This window comes from Helicoverpa zea, chromosome 9, assembly GCF_022581195.2.
Source record: "Helicoverpa zea isolate HzStark_Cry1AcR chromosome 9, ilHelZeax1.1, whole genome shotgun sequence".
In the NCBI taxonomy this organism is placed as follows: Eukaryota; Metazoa; Arthropoda; class Insecta; order Lepidoptera; family Noctuidae; genus Helicoverpa; species Helicoverpa zea.
The window spans coordinates 4,088,115-4,110,656 of NC_061460.1; the positions used below are offsets into that span (position 1 = coordinate 4,088,115).

The 22,542-nt window shown below is 33.7% G+C and overlaps 1 protein-coding gene across 1 annotated transcript in view; it reads right to left on the reverse strand.

The window, feature by feature from the left end:
* The window catches only part of LOC124633451, an 88,042-nt gene that overhangs the window by 20,627 nt on the left and 44,873 nt on the right, over positions 1-22,542 (reverse strand). The window contains exon 3 of the mRNA XM_047168678.1: positions 6,879-6,932. The gene's annotated coding sequence lies outside the window, so the exon portion shown is untranslated. The remainder of the gene's footprint in view (positions 1-6,878; positions 6,933-22,542) is intronic.

Below are 22,542 nucleotides of genomic sequence, written 5' to 3' on the forward strand. Positions count from 1 at the left end.
AAATTTACTACGTCGGTGTTGTTCAAAGAGATGTCTTGCTATAAAAAGTCACAATTATTAAGAGATAAGCAGGGCGTAAGTCAATCTAAGAGATAAAGTTTTAACATCGGACATAAAATTATAAATTACCTACTAATTCCTAATTCACTGCAATGAATATTGCAAAAAAATAATCGAAACTCGTAAACGCTTTAAAACAATTTAATTCAATTAATATCCCTAGTCAACTTCGTACTAAATATAAGTCTATAGAAATACGCACCTATCTGAAATCTAAACAGCCGTATAACAACTTACAAACCAGATTAATTATAAGAACTTGGCAGTTAATAAATGCAAAACAAGTGCTATCGACTGACGTTAGATATATTCCTACCAATCAATCAAGAACGAAAATAAATGATATTTTACATAATTTAATATGTCATTAGAATTGCTAATATTTCAGCTTTAGTTAGACAAATAATGTAATTCAATGCGGGTTTCGAAATCAAAAGTCATTTATTCAAAGTAAGCTGAAAATCAGCACTTTTTTAAGGTCAAAAGACAGCCCTCAAAACACCTGCCCTTCACCACTTCCTATGTGTTTTTGCTGGGAAGAAGAAGTGGTGGAACAAACTCCCTAACAACACAATTCTAAATAAATAAATAAATAAGTAATATGGGTACATAATCAAAAATAAATTATTAATCTAGTTTGATAGTAAGATGATATCTTTCACGGGTCGTCGGAAGTCTGAAATTCTGACAACACGTCACGATATTCGGTATCTCGAACATCTGTATGACCTCTCAATCTGACAAATTGATTTTTATTAAGATACAGAGCTGTATTAACTTTAAATGAAAGCTGACCCCAACATAATTGGTAAAAGGCTAGACAGATGAAGATTTGTAAATCGTGTATGTCCATCATTAAACCTTATTTTATTCAATAACTGAAAAGAAAACACTAAATTACTAGCAATCTAAAAACTGTAATAAGATAATGAGGTGAGCAAAATTTGAAAAAAAATCTTTGCCTATTTTGTACGATAAGTTTCGCAAAAAGTGTTGCAAAATAATTGGCGAAAAAACGCCAGACGTAATAACTTTGTGAGCGAAATTCTAAATAAAATTACAGATAATGGCGGTAGCAAATAGAAATTTCAAATAGTTTTAAAGTAGCTTTTTAAATCTATTAAGAGCTGCGTCAGTACCATCTTCATAAGTAGTGCGTGCCTCTGTCATTTATTTCGTAAGAAACTTCAACACCTTGCTGCAATTATGATTATAGCACTTTCATATTTTATAATTATTTGTAAGATATTTCCTAACTATCATCATTATATAACTAAAAATCGTCTGGATCCATAATTACTTTAAGTGACCAGACCTTACTTTTAAATTGTAAAGACTGTTATAGATTGCAGATAATTATTTGCGAATACTTAAACACTGGTTTATTTTAAACCGTAATTGATTTTCTGTTGCTCTACAGCGTAGAATATCGAAATAAGAGACTTGCAATTCAAATAGATATGCTTAAAACATATGTAGGTAAAGCAGAAATCCGAAAAATGCTTTTTGATAATGACATTTTGATCAAATTTTTCAAGTAAATAAATTTCTGATCTCGACACTCATTAATTTCTAAGTCCAAAGCAACCATTACATAAACGCTTCCAAGATTGCATGTGCATAAGTAATGACAGAGGAACCGACTAGCCGCCATCACGATAGTAGTCGATTATATAACCTCAGTTCACTCTAATAACTCCCACCGACTGATTAACGAGCCGCTTAAACACAGTTTAAATACTTCTTCCACCATTCCCAAGTCAGCATGAAAATAAAATTTAGTTATGAAAGGAATAAGGTTACATTAAACTAACGATTATGTTTATTTTAATCTTTATCTGCGAGATCACTGCTCGCGGAACGGGTGCTTAACACGACGCTAGAAGGAGATTAACAATATTTTTATATCCGATACTTTGGTCTGCGCTAAATATAGAGTGCAATAGAAAATAAAATCAAGGCATAAATTGGGTCTAGTTTTACACACGGTTTCTAAGAAAAGCTTATCTATTTCTCAAGATATTCTCAGGCATATTTCTAACGCATGGTGTTTATCTTTATTATCCTCTCTGACTAGCATTTGCTTTGAGACCATTCAAAGCTGAACTTAATTAAATAATTTTATTAAAAGAGTTTTTCTACGGACTTTATTTACGGCTATAGTAAATCTACCCCGAATGCATTAATGAGATTTCTGTTCCCATTAAATAAGGAGATGTGAGTAGTTAAATACGCTTATCGCACAATTTTATGTCACCTAGGTGTTTCATTATAAGTTCGGCCATTCAGAGAATGCGTTCCTGACACGTCGCGATTGAACTGACGACGTAACTTTGCAATGGCGTTGCAGTTACGATAAAAATATTTTTGCTGGTTGTTTACCGTTTTAACAATTGAGGAGCATTAAAACAACATTATTATATCAATAATCAATGAATGTTATAATTTTGTGCCAAACTGAGTGTCAAATAACTTGGTAAACAATATTTTTCTAAATCTATACTGCGCTATTACAAGGTTATGTCAGCGGTTTATATTTTGTAGTGCTGTGCTAAAAATAACAGGCAAGTATCGTAATCTGTTCTTATACAGTTATAATATAAAATAATACGTTTTGATTTTCTTTTTAAGAATTGGAAAATAATGGACTATAAGACTTAATTATAACGTTTATGAAATATAAAAATAAAACTATGACCAAACCGCATTTTTATACTTAGTTTAAAAATGGTAACCCCAAATGGCGTTATGGGCCGCCATTTTGTGACGCTAAAACAGTCGTCCGTTGTCGTTTCGTGCGCATAGACCACGTTTTTCAAGTGTTTTCGATCTGTTTTTATTTGATTACCCGGCTTTTGTTAGACCGAGATATCAGGATTGATTCTGTTATTGATAATAATATAATTATACATGTAGGCGAAGATGATGATGAAGACACCACCTCCTCAAGCAAATCGGAGTCTGATTAATATTCTGTTCGCACATTCAATTCAATGTACTTGTAACAAAGAATAAATAAAACAATTTTATTATATGAATATTACCTTTTTTTGGTTTCCACTTAAATAACTAAAATATAAAACAAATGATTCCGCCAATTTAAAACGAAAATAATCTTAAAATAATGCGGCGGTTCATTTTGAAGGAACGGTAACGAACTCAGTGTTATGTTGTGCCCATCACTAGTCGTGACTAACTGATAGGTGTCAGGAACGCATTCTCTGAACGGCCGAAGTATACCAAGGTGATCTAATGAGGTTTATTTTTACACGCATTAAATTAGTTAATATGCTTTAACTAAACAGAATTTATCTACATTTAATCCACGTAGGTATATCTACCATAATTATTCAGTTATCATTACATGTAAAACATACGTTTTTACAACAAACTTAAAAGGGCTGCACTAGATACTCAAAACACGCTTTCTTTGTTTTCCAAAATGATTTAATTTAAAGAGCCGGCTTACTAAAAACTAGACGTACCATGGAGTTTAAGGTAGAAAGCGTGCAACTATTATTTTATTAATTTGACATGTTATACACAAGACATGACATAGTCTAGTCATATCTGATTTTAACTATTGTTAAGACTATGTGCTCTCTAAATCCTATGCTGTGACTATCTGATGATCTTCATTCACATTGAAGTTGTTGACTTGTTTTAAACGCAGATTTAATTAAAAGATTTTTCGGTACCTATATCAAATGAAATTAGGTTTTTAAAGTAAATGATTAAGTGATTGTTATTAAAAATTTGCAGTCTAGATAATTTGTAAATTATTTTTTTTACACTATTTTTCAATTCTATTTCAAGCTGGCTTGCATGCATTATAATTGGCAAGAACAAAATAACATGACCCATACTTAGTTTATTCACCTGCACTAAATTAATATCAACTTATGTATTTCTGGTTACATAGTGTAATGACAGATTATATCATAGTTTTTGTCACTATCCGAGAAGCGTTTGCCACATCACTGTCATATAGGATTATGTTCATGATCGTAAATGAAGGAATGTCAAACCAGTTGTGATTAACGATTGAAATGATATGTTAGACTGCCCGCACACTGGAGACTAAACAGTGGGCCGAGAGTTGGCCTAATGGTTGCTTTTTTAAAAGAAAATATTGAATTCAATCAAAATTTTTAGTCGGTCTGATAGCGTAGAAATATCTTTATACTGATGATGATGATGAGCCCAAACCGGCCGACTAAAAGTTTGTAGTGATCTTATAATGGATTCTGATGTTCTGTTACTGAAGATACGAGTGCGAATGATACTTATTTCAAGAAGTTGTATGCAAGAGTTTAAAGAGTTTTGAGGTATATCTCACTGAAACTATCAATTTAGTAATGTTTAGTATTCAAATGTTTCTAATGAAGAATATATTATAATCAAAATTGAAGTTATTTGACATTTAATTTTCACCCGGACAATATGAATGGTTAACATATTTAAAAAATATACAAAAAAAAGGTAGGTAAAGCATTAATTAATTCTCTCAAAAGCTTCAAAAAACAGCCGTAAAAAATATTTAATTGTCCATTTGCTAATTATCAGAAATTCATACCTTTGTCAATTTATCAGTACTAAAAGCCGAGTCAATAAATAATTATAGTGAAGCTTGTAATTATTAATCAAAATAAGTAAAGACTATTAATATGAGATGCTTGACGTGACCCGATGTAATTACACGACTGGCCGTCCATACTCGTTTCATTATTAATTAATAGCTAATTAATATCGAAGTATTCGCAATTTAACATTTCTTAGTAGTAAGTAATAAAGACTTTGTTTTAATGATTTTTAACAAACAAAGACAGTTATAGTTCGGCCATTCAGAGAATGCGTTCCTGACACGTCGCGATTGAACTGACGACGTAACTTTGCAATGGCGTTGCAGTTACGATAAAAATATTTTTGCTGGTTGTTTACCGTTTTAACAATTGAGGAGCATTAAAACAACATTATTATATCAATAATCAATGAATGTTATTACGTCGTCAGTTCAATCGCGACGTGTCAGGAACGCATTCTCTGAATGGCCGAACTATAAATGTTTAATTAGCAAGTTGGTACCTATGTACCTATTTTAAAACAATACACAAACAGTTGTAGAACCTAGTATTAGTTATTACGTACTCTAGCTCTTTTCCCGCAATTTCACCCCTGTACCCAGATAAAATATGTTACTCGGGAATAGTATGGCTTTTAGTTGCGAAAAAATATTTCAAATCGTTGCAGTATTTTCGGAGCCTTTAGGGCACAAACAGACAAAAATGTTTCCTCTTTATTATATAAAGTGTAGATAACATTTATGAAAAAAGTCGTATACTGAACATGTTACATACTATATCAAATGCTCAAAATACTTTATGAAATTTCACAATGAAGACGTTGTAACGTCTTCATCGCAAAACGCGATGATGATGTCGGGAAAGCATTCAAAACGCGATGATATGACATGCGTAGAATTTATTGGGCTTTAGCGTGTTAGAGCCTCACTTAAAATCAAAAGTTACGACACTATGAAAAGTTTTTTTTGTGTACTACCTATGTAAGTAGATCGACTATCTAGTGTTACTATGATGCAAATAAAAATAATACAGCAAATCTATTTCTATAGTGACTTTGGCGCCTTCCACAGGAAGGTTCAATTCATCGGTGCTCATAAAACTGGTGCTCGAAAGGTAATTTTTATACTATAGAATATGATATTCATTTCAAACAACTACTAAATTGTAATAATAAACTTGTAAGACTAAAGCAAATTGCACTATAATGTGAACACTATTTCTATTTTCAACTTCAAGACTATACTTACTAACAATTTTATGATGCACTTGATTACAACAAACAATATATAAATAATCGCCTCAAGCTTTACATCAACTCTTTCAATACAAAAAGGTAATAAAAGCTATTTGTTTACCCAGCTAATACTACTTATGACGTTCCATTATACGCATGTTATAAATGTAATGTTATCCGTATAATACGCTAACCAGCTTCATGAGGTTGTAATAAACGGCGCCAGATGCACACAAGATATCATATTTTACGATGAAGTTATTTATCTCAAAACAAAGTATTATTAATTACAATTATGTTCTGGGAACTGCGTAAAACAATGTATCTTGTGAACGCGAATTACAAACGAGTTTGAAGCGCCCCGTTCCGTTGGAACGTAAGCTAGAAATAGCTGGCAGCTAAGTAGTAAATATTAAAAGAGGCCTAATAGGTATCTATGCTGGCTGCAATTTCATCAATAGGCTACATATTTTGATGTACAGTAATAAAAAAACTCAGGGCGAATATTAAAATAACTTCATCAAAAATATGCAATTTAACCTAAACCATAAAATACACCGAATATCTTTTTAACACCGTAACTGATATTATTAGTACAGGCCATTTATTTTTCTTTGCCCCATGGCATAGATAGTTGTAAAGCATATTAAGGCAATATAAATATGCTTGAAGTTTCTGAAATGGAACCCCCACGTTGCTTGTGAATTCGCTACGACCTTTTAGACTAGGCTATTATCATATCATGTACCTACATATAGTCCACTGTCATATGCGTATTGTTATTTAAATAGACATAAGATATTGTTCTACCCATATACTTCTTTTGTTTTTTTTTCTTGTCAGTAAAAGTGAAGTACCTATGGTCAGTTCTTTTGTAGTAACAAAGAACTTTTAGCGACATTGTTATTGATTGGTGTATTTTAAATTATGATTTAAGTAGTATTAATATATAATTGTCAATTTGTTTTTTTTGAAGTAGGTACAGAAATTATTTCACTCACCTTTTAATTAAATGTCACTAGTTTTTCAGTACTGGTCACACCTCTTTTGTACACCTGAAAAGAAAATAAATAACGTTGAATTTGAGTTCACAAATAAGTTATTAAAGAGCCCTGCTTCATTAAGACGATGAAAAGGCTGATTTACTGGCTGAGAGACTTCGAGAAAAATTCTGACAAAGTCACAACTAAAATTGAAAATCAGGTTAGGTATTCAAACTACGTATTAGTTTGAACTTTTGCAACGCAACATTCAAGTGATCGGAGCTTCCTGATTAGAAAGCTATGCTGTCGTAGGTGCTGATGATGATTAGAAAATGGTAAAGAAAGTACCTATTAACAAGAAACTCTAAATTAACTGATTAAATTAGTAAATGCAACATTTTACCTACTATAGAGTGAAAAGGCCATAAAACGGCTGACCTTTCCTTAAAGCATTAAGGGGTCAAATTACCTCTAAAATTAACAGAACACGGAAATTAGGTTTTCCACAAAAGTGCAAAGCAATCACACTTCAGACGCCGGAAAACGCTTACAAAGTCAGTTAACTATGACTTCACGTACATTATCCAACCATATCCAGCTTAAAGAGACAGAAAGGCTAGAATATAACACTACTCAAAAAATGCTTTTTGGTGTTTATTAGGTACCTAATTCATGTAGTATAAGGCCCAAGCAAAGACTAGGGAAGTGGTACCCAAGCCTAAGTTAGGATGTTATTTCGCTCGTGTTGAATTTTGTAAAGCGGTAGTCATAATGATAATGCTCGTTAGACACACATACTTAAGCCAAACCACATACAAAAAAACTGCAATAAAAAAAAATACTTTCATCAAACACAACTTTTCCCACTTAAAACAATCTAAACACAGCTACACATGTTTTAATTAGTTTTACAATTATTTCATAACGTTGTCGCTGGCTTCTCATGTAATACACACTTTTATGATTTTCAAACATATAATTATGGTCAATTTGCATGGACTATGGTCTTGTAATTGCAGTTTATGCCTGGCTTCCGTTTGATGCTCGTTAAAGCGAGGAAGAAGGGAATTTCGTTCTTATCTAATAAGTAATAACAATCGTCTTTATGGTTTTAAGTGTTATTATTTTTTGGTTTATATGTTGCTAAAAAGAAATGTGAGAGCGGTAGGTTAAATTGTTTTAAGCAATGTTTGAAACGGCAATTAACTTATCTAGGTATATAGTACCCATGTATTTTTTTAAATACCCAACATTCTTAGTCCTAAATCATCGCTATTTCGTCATATTCTTATACCCCCATATTTCTTTCGTTTTATCACTCGCATAACTAACAGCCAGTTTCTTCATCAAAAGTTAAAGCCAAAGTAAAGGTCAAAGTAATGTCTAAAGTAAAAGTAACGGTCAAATTCAATTTTTCTATTAGTTTTGCTGTCACCTTAGCCTTGAAAAAACGTATTTGACCGTTACTTTTACTTTAGACATTACTTTAACTTTAACTTTTGATGAAGAAACTGGCCGTAATTAGGTAGCTTAGACTTAGCTAAATGAAATTTACTTTCCCGTGGATTTATTGCAAATAGGAACATTCGCATTCAGCAATCAGATATAAAAACAATATACATTCCTTAGAACTAACTGTTAAATTAACCTTTACCGATACCATTTAAACTCAATTTGCTATCATGTTAGCTTAAATATTCAATCAGTTGAACCGGAATTCTTACCAAATAGGAAATAGTGCTAGACAATGTATCGAGTTATAGGCAAATCAAACGCGTTCGATGTACAGGAGTAGGCAACATTTGTAGGTGAGACGTTCACAGAAGGATATCCCATTAGTTATCTAAAAATGCTGTGATGGAATGCCTTCAGGAAAACACTAAGAGCAACTTTTATAAAAACAATATGTTAAAGCTTCGTCAATAACGAAGTATTACGTGAATAAACTTACCAAAATAAAGTTCAAAGATTTTACGAATAAAAGAGCCCATTTACCTCATGCAAATCAAAAATCAAATGAGGCTTGAAATCAGCACTTTTTAAACGTCAAAAATATAAACCTACGCAAAGATAGTCCCCAAACCACCCACCCTTCACCACTTCCAATGTGTTATTGCTGGGAAGAAGAAGTGGCGCAACAACTTCCCCAAGATAATGAAGATACTACCAAAATGTATTAGGTATGTCGAGTCCGATCAATGCCGACCAAACCAAGGGTTCACCATCCCTGTCCTAGTACTAATCTATATAACTGAAGGCAATCTATTGCGATAAGCCGGGAATAAATCTGCTATACCTGGTAGCCATTAGTGGTTACCGCTGTACCTACAATGGGGATCGGGAATTGGTATTGGCAGAACGGTATGTCTACAAATAAGTAAGTACAGGGTTGATGTTGGGGATCCTACTGAGCATTACCTACCCATAACGGTGGACTAGTATTGGGAATCCTATGGAGCAATGTTGCTTGTTACAAAATTGCTATAGAAAAAGAGAGGGCCATTAAAATTAATAAGCTGAGCTTTTTATAAATCGAAATTAATATAATCGAAATATTTTTTTGTCAACTACTTATCTTGTCCTTTTTTTTTTTTAACGACGTAAAAAATCATCAAATGATCCCTCCCGCTGTGGGTTAGCAGCGGTCAGGGAGTGTCAGACTCTTACTGACTAAAAGCCGTCGTGTTCCGTCGTAGGCCTTCTTATGTGCTAGGGCCGCGGTACCTCTTTCGAACAACCCGCAGTACTTATCTTGTCCTGCGTTTAAAATTGTCATTACGGCCCAAAAGTGCATTAAAATAAATCTTTTCTCGTAAAAGAGAGTAACGTGTTTATACGTTACTCTCTACGTATTGTGCAGTCATCTAACCACTGAATATCATTGTCAAATCACATTTTTTCTTCGGGAGACAGACATGGTGAGGTTTTTATGGGAACGCCAATCAAATGACGAGGAAAAGATGGTCCTTTAACAAAAACTCTAGCATGAAGTCACATGATTTACGATAGAAAACGTAATTTGCGACATCGTAAACACACACGTTTTTATCTATAAGTCTACTTTCGTATTTTATGTGAGAAAATTTGCTTCCCAGCAAAATCTTAATTGTTTTTCAAAATAATTAGGTATATCGCTATAATTACGGTGGATAATAAATCTTGTTCAAATTACCGTAGCACTGTTTTATGATGAGCTCAGTTGTCTCTGAAGTTTTCCCTTCATTATAAGATTCACTCATTTCCTGCTACAAACATTAAACAAATTAAATAATGATTTGGAATCAAACTACGTCATCAGCTTTACTTCTTACGGCTAAGCTTTCTTTATAATATTTTACAACTTTAGACAGGGTCATTATACGATAACCTGAAATGCTAGAAATGAGATATTGATAATAATTTTCACATACCTAGTTCTTCAAGTATACAGACCATCTATGCACAAAGCCCAAGCACTAAGTCAACACTAAAAAAGGTACAGTCGCGATCAGCTATCGCACCTAACGGTCAGTATCGCTGGGCAAGCGTGTAAGGAGGCTCTAATTGCAATATTTACATTTAAATCGAGAGCCTTCGTTGTTCAGTTGTTGGTCACAATCCGATGTTAACACGACCACTGCACGCGAAGGTACCGGCCAAGATTTATCGGTTCAGTCGCCGACGGCTTGACCCACAATATACTACGTAAATTCTATTTTATGTACTGTTTTTGTTGAATGTATGTGCTAGGGAATGTCATAATAAATCTGGTGTTGACTTTGTAACGTTATTTTGGGTGCAACTTATAATTTTGCTGTGATATTCAGGACTCGTGTGTCACTCTGAAAAGGACAGGTCAAAACAAGGTTTATTTACTGCACATGCCATTATATATACTTATAGCACAAAACATATTTAAAAAACTCGATAAATATCGCTGAAAAAGTCAAGATCCTTTCCTACTCGATCAGTCATCGTTAGAGCATCATCACACGTATGTATAAATGTTAGCGCTCAGAACCAGTAAAAGTAACCATTAGCCATTTAGCCACGATATAAATGTTGTTACCTCACCGTTCAATCCTTCATCGTTGCACGCCAACTCCGACACTTACACAGCGAACACGTCGACAAATGATCGACTCCCCGACATGACGACATGTCGACAACTCGTACCCCGTAATGCGACATGTCGACAAATCACTTTGCCGACACTATCGTTCAATCACAGGTGTTATATTGCCGACTAGAGTCATAAATTATAAAGCTACAAGTAAGGGCTTTTCAAAAATGGCTCGTGCTCTTTGTTTAAAGATGGATGAGTACAATATCGATTGCAAGACAATTATGCAGATTCGTATTCAAGTTACATGTCCATCTGTAAATATGAAGTATGGTCCTTTTGTACGAACAAAGGTGCACTAAAGTCGCCAACAACGTAGATGTCGGTTTTCTTAAATCAACTGGGGCCCAATTCTCCTAAGTTAATAATGTCAAAATCGAATAGAAATCGAATCGCAATATAACCGCAATAGCAGTTTTAACCATATCGGGCATTCTGCTACTAATAAAAGACCAATCGTATTCGATTGACATTTGATTGGTGTGCGATTGGTCTGCTATTTTGGTGATTTTGGTCTATACGATAGTTTGCTGTACAATCATTTTGCAATCGTAAATCATTTGCAGACAAAATTATTCATTATTGAATGACAGAAAAGGATAAAAACGTTTATTTCAAAGAAAAAATAGCGGAATGCCACATACGCTTCAATCGTAATCGAGTCGGGATCGAATCTCAGTCGAATCGAGTCGAACGTGAATCGTATGTCGCTTAAGTAAAATTAGGAGAATCGGGCCCCTGTTTATGTAATATGAATTTTCACGTTAAATTTTCAAAATAAACAGTTCATTTTAGAAAGACGCGAGTTCATGTTGTCGCTAAAAACGGGCTTTAGTATCTGGTAATTTTTTCGGACGTAAGCTGACCTTAATTTTTTTAAAATTACCGATTAGATTTAGCTAATTTTTTAAAGCCCATCACTAAAAACTTACAACTTAAATTCTAAATCAAATTTTCCTCAATAAGAAATTCTACCAAAAAAATCGTTCTGAAAATATCTGAAAAGCTTAGTAATAAATAGGATTTAGCACAGTAGCGCACTATGTAGGTAATAGATCGGCGGACAGTGTCGATCGTGCGCCCCCCGGTGAGTGCAACCAACGGGAGCAACCGATAAGATTTATATCTTCAAGCTTGTAAGCCATGGACGAATAATCTAATGGAGAGTTCATATAGCTTAGAAATAGGCTAACACAATAACACAGACAATATTCAAACGTCCATAAATTAAATCTTTGACACAGATAATTCTTAACGCTAACTTAAGTGGAAACGAAACTTACGAGAAAAAAAAAATTATAAAAAGAAATATATTGTCAATACAAAACTTGACGGTATAGTTATAAATTTAGATGACGTGAATATAATACAAGCAGAAAAATTTACTTTCTAGTAAGAATTTTCAGTTAATATACCTACTCGGATTGATTTGCGAATCCATTTTACAGGACACAAAAAGCTTTCAGAGGTTTTCTTTTACACCTTATCAGACATTATACTTTTATCAACCTACTAAAATGAGGCTATTAAAAAAACCGGCTACAAAAAACCAAGAATCAACGGTATCTAAATAAGTCTATCAACATTATCTATCACTACAGGCCGTCATAGGTACTCTAGATGCGTATCTAAGTTAGGACGTTATACGTCGGCATTCCGACGATCTATCGCTAGACGTCCGTCAGTAAGCCGCCGGTGCCAAATAGACAGGGCTCTGTCACTTACAGTCTGACACAATTAAAATGAGTCCTGAATACGAAGATGTATCGTGAATTTTTAGAATTGAGACAGTGTAGCTTTGCAGTTGTATTTATTTCATGCAAGCAAAAAAAAGATTGTATTTATTATATTGCATTTCAATTTAAACGTCTTTCTCTATGTGAAACATTTTTATTTTACGTGTCGCTTGGGGGATTATTCTTATGTTCCTCCACAGTTATTAAAAAATTTGCAGTTTATCAGCGTCATGAGAGAATTGAAAGTAGGTAGACTTCCAATATCCGAATAAAAAACTTATCAGGAGTTTCAAGTTTAATCGACATCTATTAAGTTCATTTCTTTCAGCTGTTATTACAGTATATAGATCCAAACTCATAAACTTTCATTTGTAATTTTAGTAGGATCAATTAATATCCAGTCTCACAAATAATCTCCCTAAAAAACAAAAGAAAACTCTGAAAAATAATCATCAGACCTCACGCAAAGCAAACTACTAGTGCTAAGACAGTATCGATAAGATTTATATCGATATTACGGTCGGACGTAATGCGTCCACATTCCGCTAGCTATCGCCGACATTGGCGGTCAAGTGCTAACCTGACGCTCGTCACTCGTCCCTCAGTTAGTTGCATCGAATAACTTTCAATTACGAACTCATTTCTTAAGGTTGTTAAAGTCAATATGAAGAGCAACTAGAACGTGGAAGATTTTATTAATATTCCACGAGAGGAGTCTATAATCGCTGTCACCGGTATTTTTAAATATTTTAACAGTTAAGTAGTAGGTAGGTACTTACATGGAATACTAGGTACTTGGTAAAATTAACCATCTCCGATTTAACATCACAAATAAGGAAGTATTTGGAAAAACTAAACTTAAACGTCCATGCCTTTTAAAATTCCATTAACACCTTACCTTTTAAACGTTTTATATCTTTGTAAGTGCTGTTGCCAGGATAATTGAATAAAACTAGTCAAAGGTTTAGTGGTTTCTTGTGAATTTTACTAAAACGTTTTAACGCGTTGAATCAAACATTAAAAGCGGTGTTCTTAGGAATTAACTTAACTATTTAAATAATTAAACTTGAAAAAAAAAACAGCTCATTTCCGTCGCTTACGATAATATTCGCTAGCTTGCCCACCTGGTTATAATCCCATTGAAAACCATAAGTTTAGCATGTAATTACTGTCAAGAACAACTATTAACGCGTACTTACGCTTAAGTACTGAATTTACAAATAGGCCTCATTACGAGACAAAACGCCGACTCATTGGCAGTTTTACATGTAGTCAGTAACCATAATAACTCACCCACGAGATACGTGCTATGCAAGTAATATCGATAAAGCGTTATCGATTAAACTTTAAGCATAATATGCTACCTATACGAATAATCGATCCCTTCAAAGTTAATCGAGAACGGAATGAAAAACCGCCAATAACTTAAACATTTAATTTCCACACCATCACGAATGGCCATAATTAAAACAATTACACCGCTACCTTTCTCCATGATGTAAGATATTACATTTTCGTCGGCTATCAATCGATTGGTAGCACGAAGCAATCAGCGGCCCTGCTAATCAATCGGTAACATTTGTATCGAGTGCCTCATTCAATTAATCGTTTCAATTGCTCAGGTCGCCGGGTGAAACCCACGCATTTTCTAATGTAAATCGTTTCTAATGGAGTAGGTATACGCTAATGGGTTTACTTACTGCAAACCAAAGCACTAGACTTATTTACGCGAGTGTAAGTAATGTAAGTTAGTGTTATTATTTGTAGATATGTAGTTTTCTAATTAATTTTGTAGTTGAAAGCTTCGCTAATGCTTGATAGATAAGGTAATGGGCGCGTTGAAGGCAATTCCGAGATGTCGTTATAGCTCACAATGTGTTTAGATGAGGAATACTTCTCGAGATAAGCTTAACTTCTAACGTCCATGACTACACACTTTACAAAAAGAAGCAATATTAAGCCAGGACATGAATAATTTCTATTTCTCGCAAAAAGTCCCCATAAAAATTCTTTATCGCGATATTTCTTAGAAAATGTTTTAAATATTTATTACGTAAACTGTAATTCGCCATTTCGCGATATTTATTGTAGTTTGCTCAAAAATAAATAGGTGGCACATACGCTTTCTGATAATGGTGCAGTCATCTCTTGGGACACCTACAGCGATTCTCAGGTGAAATTATTGGATTATTTCCCGACAACGCCGAAGATTCTGTTCTTCTTTAAAAAATACAATTTGAGTCTCAATCCCAACGTCACAACGTCTAAAATGCGAAAACCTTAACAATATCATTTATATTTATCGAAAAATAAATTGAATTATTCATCGGAATTTCGAAGTCTAAAAAGGTGGCAGTATTTACGAAGTCGCGCGGTTGGCTGATTACAAAATATTTATTGATTTTTGGTTCGTGAGCTACAGTCGGTGCCGTGAGCACGTAAGTGCACTTCCAAAATAACTGCAATCAATTTTGTAAAATTGATTGTTATATAATTTCTAAAGGTCGCAGAGATCACTGGATATAATACGTTTCTAAAACCGCAACCGTTGTTATCGAAATTGCAGGACTGATAGCAGACCGCAGTTATTCTGTTTTGCCTTGTTAGTTTTGCTGTGATTGCATTACAAATAAAATTACACAATTACGTGAAAACTGAATGAAATAATACAAAAATTTTGGATTATATAAGAGACGTATCTTTCATTTTTAGGAAAAAAGGGAAAATTATACCTATCAATGAAGGAATGTCCACTTATACAAATCAAAGAGGAACGTAAAGGATGTACCGACACAAAAAGACAAAAATATAAATACGAGAAAATGCTGTTCGTAGAGGTTCCTTTTTCTCGCCCAACTATTTCTGATTTAAATTCTATTGCCATCCCTAAAGGTGCCTTATATAGGATGTGTAAAAATAGTATCAATACTGTGACCAAGCTGTATAAACCATGGTTTGTCAACACGTAATTAGTCACCATATTAGCTAGTGTGGGGACCAAGAATTAATAGTGAAGTGACATAAAAACTTGCCTACTTAAATAGTATCGATAAAATCGAACGATGGCCAGTTTTAATTAAGTGTGGAAATTATGTTCGCATTCATTTAATTAATTTATAATGATAATTACGATTTTAATTTAATGGGCGAAGATGGTAGAAGCATGCAATCTTACTTGTATCTCGCAATTGTATTGTTTGAAGGGACAAGAAAATCGTTCAAATTGTTGACATTTAATTGGACGTGTCTTCAATTATTTATTTGCTGTACTATCCAAATGAAAAATAAAGACTGGCCCAATTAAGATAATTAGGTATTCAACTTGGAATTATCAAAAGAAATTCACCTGACAATCAAAAACCTTCCATACTATAAAAACGAACGATTGTGAGTATGTGTATTTGTATATCTATACATCTCATGAAAATAGCAGAACGAATGTTTATGGTACTCGACAGTAGGACAGCTTATAAGTTCATCAGAAATAATCAGAATAATATATAGGATACTTTTAATCCGCGTGCAGAAGGCACTCGCCTCATGAAGCGGTTGAAACCGCTGTCATAAGCAACTAATAAAACAAAAGAACAATTCACACCACTAACACACATGAAACCTTTATTACTAATCACTTAACAGCTCTAAACACATCACATTACTATCTAATATGAAATGAATTGTAAGATTTTTTGTTCATACATATTACATCAGACATATTAAATTTCGCCGTTCATTGTCGATCATGTAAGTGAGAGAGAGTTTTATTATAGAAATTGAATCACACTCTGCTAATAGTTTTTGACACGTGAATGGACCATATAGAGTTACCGACTCACTTTTCATTCAACATTTTTAACCGCATCAACGGTTAAAAGTGTTATGTGATTGTGTTATGTCAGCACAACTATTATAGATATGGAACTAAATATGTATACTGTAGGTTTGTACGCATTAAGAATACTATAAAAAAAATTAAACAAAGTTTTTCATCAAGTCTGTTGGCAATCATTTTGAAAACTGCTTAACACATTTTTCGTGTGCTCTTTCTCAACATTACAATAATTTTTAATTAAATCAAGATGGGTAACAAAACACACAGTATTTGGGGACTTCTTTCTGAGTTCTGTAAAAACAAAGCACTGTATTTAATTGTACAACTTGAATACAACTTCGAGTGTCCATTTCAGATGACTGATACCTTCTTGACGAAAGTTAAGAAACATATATGCGAAGCTTCATCGCGACTCTTCCGCTTAAAGCCTAACTTACTGGGTACATGTGTACGAACAATATTGCTAAGACACACATGATATATTATTCGTTATTTCCCAGATATGTTACGTCGCGATTATTTTGATTTGTAGCGCTTCCTGTACCAAACAAAAATACAGTTACAATGCTCGCATGGCGCTCACGATCTACCAGATAATCTAAATCTCTACAATTACTAAGCCCTTTTCGGACCCCGAATCAATAATATACGACCCTTCAGTAATAAATTTAACGAAAATATAGTTATAACGCGTTTATTATACACAAATCTGTGTTATTATTCTTGCCCCTATCATTAGAGTTGCGCAATAGCTATCGATTTCGAAATCCACTCGGTGGTGCACAATTGTTATTCATTGCGCGCCATAATATTATTATTGTACTACAATCAGATCATTTTCTGAGCTATTACAATGAATCGAGTGATTCTAAAGCATCGATAACAGCACTTACCGACGACGGTGCCGTCTGGTTCCGTTCTAATTTCACCCACAATGAAAATCGTGTTTTCACCACAGACAATTTTTAAGTGTATAATTATTTTTTAAGAAAATGAGTGTGAAATTATACCGTGAAGGTCTTCATTGTCTTTTTAAATTTTTGATTGATAATGAGCCCTTTATTACAATTTGTATTGTCGGTCACAGTTTTCTCAATGTTTTGTTTATACTCAATTTATTTATAACAATAGTTAAAGACACATTAATAAGAATGATTACGGTGGGAAACTGTTATTGTATTCCAATGACGGCTTAATTGCATCGTTTAAAACTGTCAGGCAACAATTCAATGTTGCTTTTTGAGTAAAACCTAGGTCTTGCAACAATGTACGTGCACTAAAGTTATTTACGTCTTTTTCTTGAGTATTAAAATTCCCATCGTAGATACCAATTAAAAGGTTTATTATACATTATTACCGTCCGCAGTTCTTTTGAACGTTTTCAATGATGGCAAATATGCAAAAAGAGGGTTTTATAACGTAATAATGTCTTGTACGGTATCTTAATATTGATCAATGATAATTACTGTTTGACAGGGCATTTTGCGGGCCAGTTAGCGCAAGACACACGATTATTAAATTGTAAAATGGCGATTAAGTTCCATTCAAGTGGCTTACTTGGGGCACGCCCCAAATAAAATGGTAATTGTATATCAGGGTAAGAGATAAGTTTGGACAGAACAAGTTAATTATAAAAACTTTTCTTTTTATAACCCTGTTGTGGATAACGTCAAGGTGCAGTATGTGAAAAAGTAGATCAGCCTCCTTTTAAACAATTAAAGCTTTGCTAAGTAATCATAAAGGCAGGTATTGAGGAAACGTAACGACTACTGTGTTGCATCTGTCATCGTTTTATCATCATTGCTCAATTTTTTTCTCAAAGGTCTGGTATTGTAATTGTTACGGTTTTTCAGTTAGGTACCTTAATTCGTATGTCTGAATTTTCATAAATAGCCAGAATATGCTGTTCTCATAAAAATATTTCTTTATTAAAGAAATTGACAATTCCTTTTAATTGCGTACCATTTTTGCATGTCTATCTAATTGCCACATACCATTTAAAAATTTCAATACCGACCATATATTTTCGTCCGCGACTGTACTTAGATAGCGTAAATGTCAGTTGCACAACTAAATAAATTACAAGTAATTGTTCGAGATACACCGGATAACTACATCAAGATCTGAACCGTTAATTTCATATACTGGTTTGTTAATAAGCCCGTAAGGTCCCTTTGTTTGAGAGCTTTTCTCATCATTACCATGTTTATTCTTTTAAATATCATCAGTTGCGTGATAAGGGTGCTTACTTCCATTATTTAAAGGTTACCACACATATTAAGCACAATTAGTACTCGGTGTATCGCTGGAAATGGTTGCCTATTTTAGTTCTCTAAAACAAGCTAACTTTATATCTACTTAGTAAAAAAAGCATGAACTACATAGGTGTTATAATGACACACTATATCAACCACTTATAAAAATGTAAATCAGAATTAAAATAACCCAGTCTCATAATAAATTCATACAACGTAATTCATTGAGTGCTATCGAATATCGCTTGTATCTGTAAGAGTTTAAATTATATAAAGAGTGCAAATTAAATTTAATGAGCGATGAGAAACGACTCTTTTCAGTTCTACGGGTGGCGCCAACGAGATCCTTATCCCAGTCTTAAAGTACTACTGAACTACAGAAATAGAAAAAAGCATAAGTATGTAATGATTGAAATTCTTCACTACCTATCTCTAATTAGAAGAAAATGCAAGAACTTCTTTAGTGAATAAAATTATAGGAGAATCACTAATTAGCTCGTTTTTTCTCTGAGTATTTTTAGTGTTTTAAGCCCATTTATCGAGGAAGGAAATATGCTACTACGTATTTTAACCAGGTGCGATAAATGATCCTTCTTCTTGTGAGAGGAGGCCTGTGCCCAGCAGTGGGACGATAAAAAAAAGGCTGTAACAGTTAAATGATAAAATATATCGTAAATACCTTGAATTTTGGGAAACAAGGCAAGATTTCATCTTTGAACCCTGCAATTCCGAAGAGTTACAAAATATTTACCTCTCTAGAATTCATTTTAGGCTAAATATGGACGGTGAAACGACGCGTATCGAGTCACACCCATAATCCTAATAAAGTATACAAATAAAAATAAACTAAACATCCTTCTCGAACATTAAAACGTAGGCAATTTAGCAATGGAAGCCCAGTTTAATGAATACAGTAACTAGACACATATGATCTCGTTAGCACAACGAGTAACTATAATGTGAAAGAAAGCTATGTAGATACACGATAAAACGCCTTATCCAACAGTTTTCATCAAGCTCTTTAAATAATGTCATTGAAAATACTCGAGATTCAATTTAGATCTACTTAACAATAAAGATAGTTAACAAATTGTGAGCTAATTTCTATTTAATTGGAATTGTAATCATCATTTTGCAAAAGGCTGGTTCTGCGTGTTTATTTAAGTATACTTAGTTTATTATGTGAACCGAAATTTAGGCGAGGAAGTGGTCAACAATAATTCCATAACCGGCACGCGCATCTAAGGCGCCAAAAGGGGTCGGAGCGTCTGAGCGGGGCGAGGATAACAATACGCGCGCTAGCTTATAACTAAAAGTCGTAAGCGACAAAATGGTTTTGTAATTTTAATATTTAGAAATGACAATTTAATAAAAATTCCTACTACCATTTTAAAGAGTATGTATATACTCAACTACTAAAAAAGTTAAGAGGCTTAAATCGGTCCCGTTTGCCCATAATACGTGAATCTCTTTTTAAAAAGAGGTATGTTTGATATATTTTTCTCTGTTATAAAAGTTACCTAATCATGTTTCTACAACTAACAAAATAAGGCTTATATCATGAACTTTCAGGTAACCAAGTTGTATTTTGATCCGTTTTGTATTTACTGAGAAAAATTGACATCCTTGGCGCCAAAAATTCCAATTCGTCCTCTTAAATTGAATTTTATATATTTTGAGCACAAATGCATAATCTGCATACAATTTCCATGCTGTTAAAAATCTTATTTGTGTCTTCCTAAAAAGGTAGTGTAATTATCGACAAAGTCTCTTAAATCGAAGGCGTCGATTGATAAAATCTGTTAGTTTATTATTTAAAAAATTGTTTGATTGACCACGCCTTCGATGTTCAAGCGGCGTTGACGTGCCATTATGTTGTGTTAATCCTAGACCACAGACTTATAGCGACTAGAAGATGCACTGTAAAATTAAAATGTATCAAATTGACTATTGCGCCGATTGAAAAAATTGGAATAAGGGCAAATGGATGATGATCAAATTGATTATTAGAGTAATTGAACTTTATTAGTTTTTTGATATCCTTGCTTTTGGGGGATAATATTCACTTTTTTTTAATTTTGTGATACAGCAGCAGATTTAATTTCGTAGCATCCTACATAGGCCACATCCCAGGGGGTTTATTACACGTAGACTATTTAGGTACAGGTTCATTCGAAACGTCAAAATCTAAGTATCAAGGACCCAAATCCCAAAATCCTAAAATAAAATAGGTCACCTAACCCCTTAATCCTTTTAAAAATTATCCTCTTTACATCCACGTGAACAGTTTAGCGCAGGTTCCAATCTTCCAGTGGTAGTACAGGGTGAGTACGTAAATAGCGCGGTCATCGACCGGCCTCCTCGCGGCCTTCACTTGCCGGCCGCACGTTTGCACGCGCGTCAGCGAGTCGGCGAGACAGGCCGCAACGGTAGGGCTGGGCTACACAGGTTGTAGATTTGGAGTTTGGAGTTATTTTTTTGGAGTGATTTTTGTTTCAGGTCCTTTTAATGTAGGTACATCTTTAGTAGGTATAGGTACTTCTGACTTATCATAGTTGTTTCAGACGCTTATAGAAGGAGTAAAAAGTATTTAAAAGTAAAAACTGGTTAAAAAGCAGGCTCTATGTTATTCTGCTATAATCAAATCTAAACCATAATAATATCTGTTAAGCATAAGTAATATGATTTCTGTACATATAAGTATTTCTTTTTTCATCATAGTGGCTATTTTGCCAGTCTCTGAAAAACTACTTCCCATACCAGGTTACTTCCCGCAATAGGTATTGCCAGTAATATAAAAGGTTCATCAGATCTAAATATGCACAGGTTTCTTTGGAATTCGATTGCCAGCTCCAATTTGTAACCCACGTTCAATATTTGTAAATAAACAAACAACAATTGTGTTGTAACAAATAGTTCTTATCTTCTACGGTGCTATCCACTCATCGGATTGTGATTATGAAATATTGGTAACTTGTTCTTACGCCCGGAAAGATAGCTATGCCCAAAAAAAAAACAAAGTGACATTGGTACGCAAGGCACAGCCAGTTTGTAATATCAATTTGACGTATTAATGGAACTGTCAAAATGATATCTGTCATCTGTAATAGTATTTTTAAAAATAAATAAGTTTATAATGATAAATCTTAAATAGAAGCTGTTGTAGTTTTAAATTAAACTGTTTTAGCTACCTATCAGTTAATGTAGCTACTTTATTACCTATGCTGCAAAGCTATTTGATATATATTACTAGACGTTTCCCCGCGGTTTTACTCAAGTCCCGTGGGAACTACTGGCCTTAGCGGGAGAAAATTAAGAATATATTCTAAGTAACTCGGGAAGAGTGTAGCTGTTCAACAGTTAAATATTTTTTCAAAGCGGTTAAGGCGACGAATTGGTCAACAATAATTCCATAACCGGCACGCGCACCTCAGGCGCCAAAAGGGGTCGGAGCGTCTGAGCGGGGCGAGGATAACAATACGCGCGCTAGCTTATAACTAAAAGTCGTAAGCGACAAAATGGTTTTGTAATTTTATTATTTAGAAATGATAATTTGATAAAAATTCCTTCTACAATTTTAAAGAGTATGTATATACTCAACTACTAAAAAAGTTAAGAGGCTTAAATCGGTCCCGTTTGCCCATAATATGTGAATCTCTTTTTAAAAAGAGGTATGTTTGATATATTTTTCTCTGTTATAAAAGTTACCTAATCATGTTTCTACGTCTAACAAAATAAGGTTTATATCATGAACTTT